Here is a 1,626-nt window from a genome sequence, read left to right as displayed (position 1 = left end):
CCTCCTGCAGCATATGGAGGTTCCCAGGCTAGGGGTCCAATCGGAGCTGTAGCCACCGGCCTATGCCAGAGCCACAGCAACGCAGGATCTGAGCCGCGTCTGCAACCTATACCACAGCTCACGGCAATGCCGGATCGTTAACCCACTGAGCAAGGGCAGGGACCGAACCCGCAACCTCATGGTTCCTAGTCGGATTCGTTAACCACTGCGCCACGATGGGAACGCCTCGCTTCATTTTCTTATTAACAGAGTCTGAAGAATATATATCACAATGTTTTATTTATATTTCCTAACATACGAATTCTTTAAAGGATATCTCAAGAGGAGTTCCCGGGAATTCCCGCTGTGGCGCAGCATTTAATGAACCCGACTAGTATCCATGAGGATGCGGGTTTGATCCCTGGCCTCACTCAGTGGGTCAAGGATCTGGCATTGCCATGAGCTGTGGTGTGGGTGGCAGACACAGCTCGAATCCTGTGTTGCTGTGTTGCTGTAGCTCCAATTTGACCCCTAGCCTGAGAACCCCCATATGCCATGAGAGTGGCCTTAAAAGACCAAAAAAAAAAAAAAAAGAGGCGTTTCCACTGTGGCTCAGCGGATTAAGACTCCAACATAGTGTCCATGAGGATGTGGGTTCGATCCCTGGCCCTCGCTCAGTGGTTAAGGATCCAGCATTGCTGTGAGCTGTGGTGTAGGTTGCAGATGCAGCTCAGATCCCTTGTTGCTATGGCAGTGGTGTAGGCCAGCAGCTAAAGTTCCAATTCGACCCCTAGCCTGGGAACTTCCATATGCCACAGGTGCAGCAGCTCCCCCCCCACCCCCAAAAAAAGGGGGGCTATTTTAAGAGGAGAGGGGATGGCGCTAACTGGGAAAAGATGGGTGAAAAGAACTGCTTGTGTGATGGTGCAGAATGGGGAAGGGAGGGGGAACTGATGTTAAAAGGAAAAGCAGCCCCTGACACAGAAGGTACTCAACTGTTTGCTGACTGAGAAAATAAACAGTAACAGTGGAATGAAATACCAGGATTCAAAAGGTGGAACAGATATATTGCTTGGCTACCTTGTTATTCCCCCATTCTGGATAAACACCTGATTTACATATTGTTTACATAAATACAACTGCTAACTACCACCATGTATGATAAATTAACAGCAATTTATGGCAAATACCACAGTCAGGGCTTGGCACACCTGAAATACACGGATTAGTGTTCCTAAGTTTTGAAGACACAGCAAAGATTATGGAGAAAATGTTGCCTTCCTAGTCAATCCACAGAGCCCATCATGCATGTGACTGCCTAGACTAGGTCTAGTGACTGGCCAAGGCCAATTAACTCCAGCTTCAAATCCAGGTCTTTCCTTTCCTCTCCACTCTCCCTGACAGTTTACAGTGCTTGGGCTGCATCTCTGATCTTTCTGTTCACAGCAAATGATTTTCGGGCTGGTTCCTCACCTCCAGCACCTGACCTGGTGAAACTCACACACACACACTCTGACTGTAAACACCCAGTGCTCCTTGGTGCTTTCTGGCCAGACTGCCCTTGTTCTAGTAGCTCCCTAGCTCAGCCCCACTCACATGGGTCCTGCACAGGTTTTCATGTCCAGTGGGCCCACCATGGGTTCCATA

The sequence above is a fragment of the Sus scrofa genome, chromosome 14 (genome assembly GCF_000003025.6).
Source record: "Sus scrofa isolate TJ Tabasco breed Duroc chromosome 14, Sscrofa11.1, whole genome shotgun sequence".
Taxonomy (NCBI): Eukaryota; Metazoa; Chordata; class Mammalia; order Artiodactyla; family Suidae; genus Sus; species Sus scrofa.
This window is presented reverse-complemented; position numbering follows the sequence as displayed.